This window comes from Arachis duranensis, chromosome 2 (genome assembly GCF_000817695.3).
Source record: "Arachis duranensis cultivar V14167 chromosome 2, aradu.V14167.gnm2.J7QH, whole genome shotgun sequence".
NCBI lineage: Eukaryota > Viridiplantae > Streptophyta > Magnoliopsida > Fabales > Fabaceae > Arachis > Arachis duranensis.
The window spans coordinates 1,550,352-1,563,670 of record NC_029773.3 but is presented as its reverse complement, the minus strand read 5'-3'; the positions used below and the strand labels follow the sequence as shown (position 1 = coordinate 1,563,670).

The following is a 13,319-nucleotide window of genomic DNA, read 5'->3' as shown; positions in this document are numbered from 1 at the left end:
AAGAGTGTGTTTATAGTATCAAATCCAAAACTTCGGCTGCAAGAACTTTCAGTTGTCTAAAAGCTACCCCTTGAAACTAAACAAAATTGATGAGGAAGGACAGTTCTCTACCAATAAATTTAGCAGAAAATGTGGCAAGAGGTAGAAATTTAGAGAGAATAAGGAAGAGAGCACAAAGAAGTGTTAGTTACCTTGCCTCTTTTGAGTTCTGAGTTCTTTTGTTGCGATGATATTGATATTGATAGTGTGGTTGTGAATTTAGGGAGAAAGAGAAAGAGAAATTTGAAGGAACGAGTTAAAGAAGGAATGGAAAAAATTTTCCAAGCTTGATTGAGCGAAGACTTGGACTGTAAGAACGCGAAGACCTGTGTGTGTGTTTTGTGTTGCTGACTTGCTTTTGCTGAAAATAAATAAAAAGTAATAATTGGTCTTTAATTACTAAATTATTATATAATATTTTATTCTATTAAAAAAATCAATTTAAGAATTACTATTTATACATCAAATACTCTTAGGCCTGTTTGAATAGGTTTATAAGTTACTTTTTGTTTAACTTTTAACTTATAAAAAGGTATAATGTTAATGTCTGGTACAATTTTTAAAATCAATCTGTAGCTTTCTAAAAAGTTATTCAGTTATGGTACACATATAAGCCTTTTTGGCTTACAAGTCTTACAAATTGGATCAAGCCCAACAAAAATTACTCTCACCCAACTCAAGCGTGTTAAACGCAGCCGTTACCCAACCGTTTCCAAAGCGCGCTACTCCCCATTATGAACGACTCTTCTTCTTCTTCCTCGATCAAATCCACAACCATCAAGATTCAAGGCACATTCGAAAACTCTGAAGAAACTTTCAAACTCCTCGCCAATAGTTGACGAAATCAACAAGCAAACATCAAAATCTCCATAAAAAAACACCGAAAAGAAAGAAGAAACATTATTGAAGGTACTGTTTCACTAATCTTCTAGGTTTTTCAGATTTCTCTTTCTGATTTCGAAGACAAAGCATTATATTGTCGTATTTCTCTTTTATTAAGTAGATTCATTATATGTTCTTGGTTTAAAGTTGATATTACTGTTCTGGTGAAACTATTCAAGTCGTTTATATTGTTTTATGTACTTTTAGTAAATGGTTTAACGTATTTTTTCATCTGTTTTTGTGCATGTTTGCATGTTTTGAAGTGAGTTTGTATACATATAAACTTTGTACTGTATTTCAAGTGAAGTCATATTTGGGTATATATGGCCAATTTTTTTGTGTATATCAATCGAATTCGAATGTGACTGGTGCTTCTAGTGACATTTTGAATTTAAATATCGTTTTAAACTCATATAATATCATGTAATCCAAAAAAATAAAAGGTGTATGTGACTGGTATATATATCAAGAGTATTCAAGTGTAACTGGTGCTGTTGTACTTGTGCTTGAGCTTGTAGTGTCATTGTATATATGTTTGGTTGACTTGAATATCATTTTGAACTCATATAATATCGTGTAATTGAAAAAATAATAAATGTGTATGTGACTTGATTTGGGTGTATATAGCTAGTATTTAGGTATATCTGGCAGTTATTTGGGTGTATGTTGTTGGTATTTGGGTGTATGTGACTGTTATTTGGCTGGTATTTTTATCTATTAACAGTATTTTTTATTCCTTATAGTAAAAATGATAAGCAAGAGACAAGGTGAAAAAAATACAATGTAAGTGCGCGCACACACACACATACATATCTCTTAGACCAAGTCAATTTTTCCTAGTCAATTTTTCCACACGACTATTGAATGAAAAGTTTGAAAAAATGAGTGAGGCAAAGAAGGCCATCGTTCGGGAATTAGGATTTGGTGGTTTGATGCACATGCCGCCGATGAATGTGCCACACAAACTGTTGAAAGAGTTGGCTAATTCCTTTAATTTTGACAAAAACAAATTGGACACAAGGCACGGTTCGTTGAAAATTAAACCCAAAAAAATAGAAGCTGCCCTTGGCCTCAATGCATCAGGTAACTGATTATAGAGGACCTCTATACTTGCATTTTTTGTAATATATTATTCTGATCTCATGTAATCAAAAAATAAATTTAGGTGTATATGGCTGGTATTTGGGTGTATTTCAAGTGATTTGGAGTGTAATTAGTTTTTTTTTATAGGAGATCTATTTTTCAAAAAAGTGAGTTTTAAAGAACTTTATGAGGAGAACAAAGAAATTTTTAGAAGGTTATAGGGAAAAACATTAAAGAATATGACCGATCAGATGGTGGATATTGGTGTTAACAACAATCAAGATCACCTAATGTTCAAGAGGATTTTTATCCTCTATATTCAAATGGCGTTCTTGTTGCCAACTACCATAAACAAAGTATCTCTTGTCCACATGGCTCTAATTTTTCAACTGGACAACATAACGGAATGCAACTGGGGCAGCCATGTCCTCAATTTCATCATCAAAGGCATAACCAATTACGTTTGAAAAAGAAAAAATCGATTGATGGCTGCCTCTATGTCTTGATGATAGTATATTTTCATCTAATAAAACACATAGACAAGAAAGGAGAAGCAATCCCTGGACTACCCTGGGTTAGCTATTGGAATAGGGAAATACTGGTTGCGAGGATCAGAGCAGAAATTAATGGTCATATGGTAACTAAACAGAATACTTTCTCTAATTTGAGTGTATTTTATTTATATAGATGGTGTAAACTAACATTTCAACTGTTTCAGGGCAACGTCAAGAGGGCGGAAGTGAAAAAGAAATTGAAGAAAATGAAAGAGAAAGAAAAGAAAGAAAAAAACAAAAAAATAAAAAAGAAGAAGGTAAGTTCATCGGAGAGTGAATTTGCTTTTTCCTTTGAGTTTGAGTCTGAACAAGATTTAGAGGAACCAACAAAAACAAGGAAACAACCCACCAGGATAGCTAAAAAGTAAGTAATATTTTTGGGTGTATATTGTGGAGGATTCCTCTTCAGAAAGTAAAAATGAATCCGATGATGAGTAAGATTCTGAAATTGTCATTGCATTACTTTTTTTATTTATTATCAAAATTTGATGTATTAACAAAATGTTTCTCATTTAATTTTAGAAGTGAAGAATCGTCAGCAATAATAAAACAAAAATTAAAGAAAAAAAATCAGACTCCACCCAAAAAATAAGATATGTTATAAAGCTGAAAATTTTAAATTTTTTTTGTTAACTCTTTAAAACTCTATTCTTAATATTATAATAAAGATGAAGTTATGAAAATGTATAAGTCCTTTAAACTTTTTTATTGACTTATTATAAACTCATAAACAATAATGAGTTTAATAATCTTAGATTTTTTGGTTACTTCTCTTCTCTCATTCCTTTTTCTTTTCCAAAGTATTCATTTTCCTTTTGCCTTTAAAATATGAACACACTCTAAATATCATGTTAACATACTATTATAGTAATATTATTAATATATAGATGTTATTATGATTTATTTAAATAAATTAACTAAATTGGTACTCAAAAAATGACTCTTATCCTTCTCCTTAATGACCATATTTGGGACATAAGTTTGATTATTTTTTCTGATAAAAGAAAATAGAAATAAACATATAGTAACGTGTTCAACACAATGTATCATTTTCTTATACGAAAAAATAAACATATGCTGAGTTAAATATTAGTTATATTACTAACAATATCAACACAAAATCATATGAGATACTAATTAGATCTACGTTCGTTATTTTAAACTAATTATTTTAATTATTAATAAAAATTCAAGAAAATTAAAATAACTCATAATTATTTCCTTTTGTCAAATAAATTAGCCATGGCGCATTGGCGCTCATCACTTGTCATTACCAATTATTATATTTTGTTCGGGAATAGACGACTTAATCTTTGCATTTTCTTTTCTTACTATTTTAAGTACTAACTAAGCGCCGAGTTTAAAGTCAGATGCTTATTGTCTTCAAAGAAAATTGGCAAATAAATAAATAATTAATTGTTTAAGAAAATAAATATATATTAACCTTTTAGAAAATATAATATATATCTTTTACAACAAAGTTGAGTAAAAATATTTTATAGGTATATTTTAAATTTATTATTTTATTATTTAAGTGTTATCAATTTATAATACATAGCGCATTTGGTTTTGTATACTTGTACATATTATTAAAACACACGTGTCTATTAATCCGTTCTTTTATATTGAGCATTATAACTAGACTAATAACTTATTTATCTATTCTATTATATAAAAATTAGATTTTTACACTTAATGATAATAATAATGCTAGAAAATCAAGATAGTTTCAGTCAAATACCTCTAGGTAAATCCAAAATCTCTACGTGAATGATGTTTATGCTACGCATTAGAATATTTCTTTTCTTTGTAAATTGGATGGTTCTGAATCTGTTTTCTGATTTATCATGTTTTAGGCATTTGGAGAGGGAAAAATGGTAAAAAGACAGAAGCTAATTGAATCAGTTTCCGTGATTCACGTTACAATGATACTGAACGTACCTCCTCTTAATTTGAATGTGGTGAAACATTTAATAACCAATATTTTAAATCATAAATAAATAAAACTAATTACTATATTTATAATTAATTAAGTTGTTCTATTCTTGGTTGATTTAGAATTGGTTCCATATACTTTTCCTAATGATAAAACTGACGTACGTGGCATTTTTTTGTAACACCCTAAGTTAAACAATAATCCTCCACATCCATATAAAATACCTATCCAAGTCATCCAAGCAGTTTTTCGTTAACGCGCCTCTCCCTCCCTCAAGTTACGTGAAATATATGTGCGCCCCTCTCTCCCTCCTACAACGTAACAGATAAACCTCTTCTTCAACGTAAATATTCTTCTTCCTCTTCTCTTCTTCAACGTTAACGATTTGCATTGTAAGTTTCGGATCTGCAATCTCTGCTGCTTGCCGTTCTTCTTCTTTTTTCTTTTCTTCTGCTCGTTGTTCTTCTTTGCTGCTCATTCTTCTTCTTCCTATTCTTCTTCATTTTCTTCTTTGATTTTGTGGATTTATTTTCTTCGTTTTCAGATTTCAATATTCTATCAAAATAATGAATGATTCAACTTCAAATCAGTTGAATGAGAGCATTTTGGATCATTCTTCTAAAACGAATCAAGCGGACGAAGTTTGGATTTTTTTTTTAATCGAATTGAATAGAATGCAATTGTTAAATTGAATTGAATTGAATTGAATGTACGCATATGTTCTTAATTGAATAGAATTAATAATCTCTCAATTGTAGACACAGGTGTTTTGAATTTATATAATGGATAATGTTTCGTTCATTTAGTACTATACAATTGTTTCACCATAATAACGTGTTCGGTTCATTTTGCAGAAAGCTGTTTGAATTTGATTTTATATAATGGATAATATTTCGTTCATTTAGTACTATACAATTGTTTCACCATGATAACGTGTTTAGTTCATTATGTAGAAAGTTGTTTGAATTTGATTTTATATAATGGATAATGTTCCATTCATTTAATACTATACAATTATTTCACCATAATGACGTGTACGGTTCATTATGCAAAAAACTGTTTATTGCAAATATATATCTTTTCTCCCAAGTCTCCATTCCAATTGATCCACTAGTTTATTGCAAATAATCTCTGTTATATGCACACAAGGAGCAAACGCGTCAAAGTAATTAGTTTCTATGAGTTGCGTCACATTATTCTCATTGAATTTTGTTGTGTTGCTATTCTTTTTCAAGCTTCCCAATAAGTAACATTCTTTAACATCTCTAGATGAAATATTAAAGGCCCACTCTTTTGTATTAGATTCATAAATTTATTTCTCTCAAAGTCCATCCAAGAACTTTTTTAGATTATTTTTTTAGTCGAATTGAATGGAATGCAATTGCTAAATTGAATTGAACTGAATTGATAATCTCTAAATTGTAGACACAGGTGTTTTGAATTTGATTTTATATAATGGATAATGTTCCGTTCATTTAATACTATACAGTTGATTCAACTTAATAACATCTTTGGTTCATTATGCAGAAAACTGTTTTGAATTTGATTTTATATAATGGATAATGTTCCATTTATTTAGTATTATACAGTTGATTCACCTTAATAACATGTTCAGTTCATTATGCAAAAAGCTATTTTGAATTTGATTTTATATAATGGATAATGTTCTGTTCATTTAGTACTATCCAGTTGATTCACCTTAATGACGTGTTTGGTTCATTATGTAGAAAGCTATTTTGAAAGTGAATACTGATAGAAACATTTTTTTAATAGTGATATATGCACTTTTTCTGTCCATCCAGTGTATTAATTTTGATTCATTTGGGATTTTTGGGTTATTAATGTTTGATAAATACACTTATTTTAATTCACTGTGAACCTAGAATAAAATAGCAGCCAGACAAAACAAGGACTAATCCATCTTAAATAAGATATATATATTAATAGGGGTGTTCAAAATTGATCTAATCCGAACAAAACCGATCAACTGAACCAAACAAACTGATAACCGAACAAACCGAAAATTGAAAAAATAAGAAAAATAGTTTTTTTTGCAGTTTTTTTGCAGTTTGGTTTTGTTTTTCGGTTTTGTTAGAGAAAACCCTAACCAAACTAAACCGAACCGGTGTTATTAAATAACCCTAGTATAAAAGTAGCCTTCCTCCACAATTCCTCCTAATCTAGCCATAGCCACCCCTCCCCTATCAGGAACCTAACTCCTCGAGCCCTCTCTCAGTCTCTCTAGCGCTGTGTCTCAGCGCCGGACCACCTCTTTCTTCTCCGCCATCGACGCCGCCGGACAGCACCATCGCGGTGGTGCGGTCCTTTCCTCTCCCTCTCCTTTCCTCGTAGGCTCGTAGCGCTCCTCTTTGTCCCTTATCCTTGACGGCTCCACACACCACCTCACCAGTAGCTGTCTCCTCCATGAACCAACAGCCGCCGTTGTCCTCAACGAACCGCAGCCGCACGCACCAGATGCAATCAAAGTCGCCGCTGTTCGTCGCCCGTCTCTCATTCGTCATTGAAGCCGTGTCGCTGTCCAGTCTCTTCTTCTCCATCATTGAAGCAGTGTTGTCCATCCATCTCTAGTTTTTGGCTCGTCACTGCCATCGTCTCACCATCCTACACCTCTGTCGTCCGCTATAACAGAGCTAGGTCTTAGGTTTTTTTTGTTCTGAATCTATTTATTTTTTTAATTCTAGTTTAGTCTTCTTATGGATTCAGATTTTGTTTTTTAATTCTGAACTTTTTGTTCTGTTTTGATTTAGGGTAATTCTGGTTTAGGATTGATTCTGAATTTTTGTTTATTCAATGTTAATGCAGGAAAGGGGGAGGTGAAAAAGGAAGAATTTGTGGAATTGGTGCACCACATGAAAATTGTGGAATTAGTTTGGTTGTATTTCTGATTCAGTTTGGTTCTATATCTTGATTCAGTTTGGAATTGGTGCACCATTTTTGCAAAATTTTTGGAATTAGTTTGGTTGTGTATCTTGATTTTCTTGATTCAGCTAACGTTGATTATTGTTCCATCTATTTCTGCTGTTTTTGCAACATTTGTTAATGATTTTAATTCGCTGTGCTTCTGCTAATTTGTTAATAATTTTTGAGTCAGATTGATCATTGTTCCATTTGGTTCTGCAGTTTTGCAAAATTGTTAATTATTTTAGTTTGTTGTGTTTCTGCTCATTTGTTAGTGGTCTCTGAGTTAGGTTGAATATTGTTGTTTGTTAGTGACTGTGAAATGGTATAATGGTTTTTGTTTGAATTAATTAAATAAACCGAACAAACCGGTTCGGATGATCTTGGAGAAAAAATCAAACCAAACCGAACCGCAGTTTTAATAAACGATTAGATCGGATGGTTTTTTTTCAAATAACCAAACCAAACCGCACTGCGATCACCCCTATACATTAACATTAGATTTCCAATAACATTTACATTAATATTCACATATATACATTTAAAGAAGCAGTGTTTGTTTTTTTAAACAACTTAAACAAAATAGTGTTAATTACAACCAGTCAAACAAAATATACCATATTTACTATCTAAATCCCCATATGTGAATTTACAATAAGGGCTGGAGAGGGTAGCAGATGGGTTCGGGAGTCTTATTGCTTCAAATGCCCGAATCACTTGGTCTCTCATTTTGTACATATGCTTACGTTATAACGCGACTTCTCTTTCTTTGTCACCATTGTCTTCTTCATTGTTACTGTAAGGATAAAAAAAATTGGTCAATAATTCACTCAATACACTGACAAGCACAAGCATGCACATTTAATCAAGTGAATCAAAATGAGCAACTCCACTGAACCGAACAACATTCATGAGCTGAATAAAAACGTAATAAATATTCATTCATCAAGAAAAATATTTCTGCATGCACAAGGACTCAACTGAACACAGTAACAATCAAGTGAATCAAAATGAGCAACTCCACTAAACTGAACAATATTCATGTGCTGAATAAAACGTGACAAACATTCAATCATCAAGAAAAATATTTCTGCATGCACAAGGACTCAACTGAACACACTAACAATCAAGTGAATTCAAAATGAGCAACTCTATTGAACCGAACAACATTCATGTGCTGAATAAAATGTGATAAACATTCAATCATCAAGAAAATTATTTCTGCATGCACAAGGACTCAAATGAACATACTAACAATAAAGTGAATCAAAATAAGCAACTCCACTGAACCGAACAACATTCATGTGCTTAATAAAATATGATAAATATTTAATCATTAAGAAAAATATTTCAGCATGCACAAGGACTTAACTGAACACACTAACAATCAAGTGAATCAAAATGATCAAACCAATGAACCGATCAATATATCACAGAAAGAAAATAACAACACATTTTCTATTCGTATGCCCTAGTACGCAATAAAAATGGATTTAGAATAAGCCGATCTACTAAACGAAGCAACTCAATCCACTAAACCTTAAATCGAACTAGGAGAAACGCGAGTTTTGAGAGAAATTAAATGAACATAATAATGATAGTTTTTCTTATACCTTGTGGAGTCTCTATTCTTGTTTTTGTTTGTTTTTTCTTCTTCCTTTCGAAAGCTTGACGCGATTCTGGAGTAGGAGCATTTTTCGCAGAGAACACGATGGAGGTTTGAGAGATTTTGTGAGAGATTTGAATTTCTTCAATGGCGGTTTCGAGGTTGAAGAAGGAATGTTGTTTCAAAATGAAGGCGCGAATGAATGTTAAACATTTTGGGGGTTTGGGCACGTGAATACACGCTCATTTAATGGAATTGGATTTTTTTGTGTTGGGCCAGCTTGGATGGACTTGGATGAAAAATTACATGGATGTGTTAAGTCCTATCCCTGAAGGTCTTTGGATAGGATGTCACTCTTTTGGGAAGTAACTTATCCCCCAAGCGTTATGCAAGAAAGAAAAGAATATGCATGAAGATCTAGGTAAAATCAATAATTATTAAAATATGGAATTTAACACACATAAGTAGGTTCAAGAAAATAAATAAAGAAAGGCAAAACAACAAAGTTTCCATGAGTACGGTTCCTAATCGAAAGAGAAATGCTAAACAAAAATAACTATGACAAAAAAATTCGACGTGTCCTAACTGAATTCGTCGAAGAAACTCCCATCCTAATGAAATATTCCGTCCTTCGTTGGAACCCTTCAGTCCCCTGTGAATCGGGTACCATCAGTCCTCTCTCATCACTTTTTCGCAGGGTGAAGATCTGGTTCTGTTGTGTGGGGCGAGCTAAGATCTGACGGGGTGTTGAAACGGGAGAATATGACACGTACTTGAGACTTTCTACACCAAAAATATTCTTTTAAACGAAGGTATTCGCGCGTGGATGGCGGCTCAATATGGTCCAAGTAATAAAGGCCCAAGTTTCCTTGGGATCCCAATTCCAATATGATCCCCATGCCTCATGAAAATTTCTTTCAATTTAAGTTGAAAGAAAAGTAAAAAAAGAATAAAAGGGGAATCATTTGATTTACTTTTTCGGGATATCGCAATGAAAATAATATGAATTCTGTTTAATTCTTCCCATTACTTAGAAAAAGTGAGTCACCGGTTCAGGTACAAGAAACTATCATTACCGCCTGGACAATTAGCCACAAAAGGTTAATTTCTCCTCCGGGTCCTCCTCCATTGGATCCTCCTCCTACTTAGGGCTGCTGGACTCCTCTTCCTCTATCTCAGAATCTGATTCGAGATAGACCACCTCGGGTGACCGTTTCTTGGGTGCTAGAGCATTCGTATCTAGGAAGGTTATGACGGTAGTTGTGGGTTTTTTTCTATGGAACCTCGACCTAAGTAAATAGTCTGGAGTACGGTAGTAGTGATCGTGACTACCTACGTGTGATTTGAAGGATCATGCTGACAAGTCACCCTCAGGGGCTGCGTCGTCTCCACCCAGTGCGCCATGCTCCTCTGAAGATAGCATGGGAAAGAGAAAAGGGTGAGAACTTAAAAGATCTCAGTAAGAGTGCTATGTAACACCTCCATATATATCCCTAGCCCACTTATGGGATTTTAAATGTTATATGACATGGCATGTATTATGAACTTTTCTTGTAAAACGTAAAACATAATGTGCACAAAAAAAAGCATGTGACGTTGACATAGGCAAGCCAAGTAGAAAGGATAATAACTTATGAAAAACTAACATAATCATAACTTAAGAAAATAACCTTGAAAATAATAATCACAATCAAACTTTCCTTTATACTTTCCCTTTCTTAACTTATAGCTTTTATGAAAGGTATTGAGCTCAAACCGGTATAAAAAGTGGGAGTCCTCCTCTCTTAACGAAGATTCTTATCCCAAATATTATGGTGATCACCTTCTCTTACTGAAAGATCATCTCGATCAATCACCTTTATTTACCAAAGGATTATATCGGTATCTTGTCTTTGGGAGTCACATTCCCTTACCGAAGGATCATCTCCTCAGTTTAATTTATAAATATGGTTGTTTAGGCATACACAGAAAAATCATGCAAGAAGATAGATACATATAATGATAAAAGGGACATGTAAAATAATGATACCACAGTCATATGGCACATGATAGGCATATACTCTCTAATTAAAAAAGATATGAGTTAAGGATCATATTTTTAATGAACATAATGAAAATAGGGCATATTAAATAATCGAACAAAGTTTATAAAAAGGCATGTACTCTTGACTTAAATGACTTGTAAGGTAGTAATAACAATCATAAGAATAGTCATCACGAAACCACAAAATATGATCTATGTTTAGCATATACCCATTCTGAATCTACTGTATTTGTATATATGCATAGATAAAATGCAATGGTTATTCAATCAAAGAAAAATTTTATATAATTTTTAAACTTTGAAATTGCACAAAAAATTACAAAAAACAATGATCTATTCTTGCTCATAGAATATGAAAATATATATATATATGAAAATTTCAAATAAAACATTCATTTTGCTTTATCTTCGTTTCCTATAAATGTAAAAATATTTTTTTAGTACATTTGTGTTACCTCTAGATGCGAAATCAGAAAAAAAAGGTCTCTTTCTATTACTATAACTACTAAAAACCTTACAAAACTAATTTTTTTAGTCTTTAATAGTAGAAATAATAATAAATATATAAATTAGTAAATTTTGTATTTTGATTTAAATATATAAATAATAAAACTTTTTTATTTTAATAAAAAACCCAAAATAACTTCATCTAAAATATTCTCATCCAAAATTATTTTTATTTGATTTATTTCTTAAATCTGTGAAACGAATGAACTATAAGATTAGTTGCGTTGGTAAACGCTGAGAGCCATCCATTCTATTTTAGGCTTTTGGCAGACAAAAGGCTGTTGTAGTATGGCTTTACAGACAGATAATCTATTCACACAATTCAATGTCGGTGCCTCATCACTAATAATTCCTAACACAATAATATATAATAAATAATATTATATGTATAATTTTTTTATCAATTTAACAAAAATTATTTTTATTATTCTTACTCACTTATTCATTCAAATTTTATTATTAAATTTAGTTTGATTTAATTAAAAAAAAACTTAAACGTATAACATTTTTTATATATAATAATGTTAAAAATAAAACAGAAATTATTTTATATATTTTTAATACATTGAATAAGTTAGTAATTTATAATTTTGTTTATGATATTTTTTATGGTACTAATAAAATTTTTATTTTGAGAATTTTAATTATAATTTGTGTACTCTTAAATAATAGAAAATTACTTTAAATTTTACAATGATGAGCTCATCAATTCCTAACTTATTCGATTAAAAGATATATTATAAAAATTAAATAAAAAATATTAAAAAGAAAACGTTATTAACTATGATTAAATTGTTGAGTGAGTTTTATATACCATAAAAATTAAAATTTGATTTCAATACAGTAATAATCTAATGACGATAAAACAGAATACTAACATAAAAATATTAAACATAGAGATATTAGTATGTTTTTTAATTACACGTTGCACTTTTTTGTTCTCTATTTTAGTATTATCAAATATTGTTTTATATTTATATATATATATATGTGGTGTAGTCTATGGTGGCCACAAGTTTTGGTGACTATGGTGGCTATGGACTTCACAAAATGATATTTTTAACTAAATAAAATGAAAAATTAAAGTACCTTTTAGTTTTATTAATAAATAATGGCATGTTTATGAGTGTAAATAAAAGAAAAAAATTAAATCATTTATCATATTTTTTGACAAAAAAATGATCTATCGTTTTTTCTGGTCGTCGGAAATGAAATCGCTACCAATGCCTAAAATTTAAAAAATAATAGTATCTAAAAATACTTACATTGCATTAATTTTTTTCTCACGTTAATAAATAATTATTTATATCTTTTATTTTTAATTAAAATAATCATTTTATTTTGCAATAAAAATTTTGAGGTCTAAAGATTACATTAATTTTTTTTCTCACGTTAATAAATAATTATTTATATCTTTTATTTTTAATTAAAATAATCATTTTATTCTGCAATAAAAATTTTGAAGTCTAAAGTTACTGTTATTAATTAAATTTTAATATTAGTAAAGTGAAATTTATAATTATTAATTACAAAAAAAAGGTATAAGTAGATAATGAAAATATTAACGCAATGTAAGTATTTTTAGATACTATCATTTTTTAAATTTTGGGCAGTGGTAGCGACTTCATTTTCGACGACGAGAGAAAACGATAGATTATTTTTTTTGTCAAGAAATATGATAAATGGTCTAATTTTTTTTTTATTTATACTCATAAACATGTTATTTTTATTAATAGAACTGAAACGTGC

At 30.7% G+C, this 13,319-nt stretch overlaps 1 protein-coding gene across 1 annotated transcript in view; it reads right to left on the bottom strand.

Moving 5' to 3' along the window:
- Window positions 1–206, bottom strand: part of LOC107472713 (probably inactive leucine-rich repeat receptor-like protein kinase At5g48380) — a 30,962-nt gene extending 30,756 nt beyond the window's left edge. Inside the window, exon 1 of the mRNA XM_052256979.1 lies at window positions 192–206. The gene's annotated coding sequence lies outside the window, so the exon portion shown is untranslated. The remainder of the gene's footprint in view (window positions 1–191) is intronic.
- Window positions 207–13,319: the final 13,113 nt, after the last annotated feature.